Consider the following 741-nt stretch of genomic DNA (forward strand, 5'->3'; position numbering starts at 1 on the left):
TGCATCTTAAAAATCTGTCTCAATAATCTTTTTTCATGTTGTGTAAAGAATCGCACATGCGCAATGGGGACTGCAAAGTGGAAAGTATATGACTTGTTGCCTCATTACAATCGCTATTCTATTAGCCTTGCTGCACAATAAGTGCAGGTGATCTCTGTTTGACAGAGAAGAACATGATGCCACTAGATGGGGCCCCACAATTTGGCCCAAGAAAAAGAAGCGTGGCCTCTGTTATGACTGTGAAGGATCCTAAACTTGACATTGCACCTACTGCAACTCGTCAGTGCTTTCTCACATACCGGTACAGTGTCCCCTGGTCTTAGGAGGCACACCTTTGTCTTCATCCCTCATGGCCTGGGATTGGCTGATGATGCTAAGAGGCTGAGGTGTTGCAACAAATAGCGAGAGCCACAGGGCCGGTTCATTCTGCATTCTGCTCAAGGGAGGTTAATGAGCCAAGCCACCGGGCTGTTCGCCAAACATGAGCGTCAATGCCAAAGCTTTCACAATGCGTCTGACTGTATTACCACTGAGCTCTGTCTAATTATACACTCCATTGCAGGTGGAGGGGGTAGGGAGTGAGGGGGGGGGGGGGGGCAAGTGTCAGGGAGCACTTGTAAAGCAATAAGGGAAGAGTGAGGTGAGGGGAGGGGTAGTGACATCAAGCGAGCTGGGGAAAGAGAATGCTCTGACAGGGAGATAGAAAGTGAAGGAGGGAGGGAGGGAGCGGGAGCGAGGGAG

This window comes from Hippocampus zosterae, chromosome 2 (assembly GCF_025434085.1).
Source record: "Hippocampus zosterae strain Florida chromosome 2, ASM2543408v3, whole genome shotgun sequence".
NCBI classification, from domain to species: Eukaryota; Metazoa; Chordata; class Actinopteri; order Syngnathiformes; family Syngnathidae; genus Hippocampus; species Hippocampus zosterae.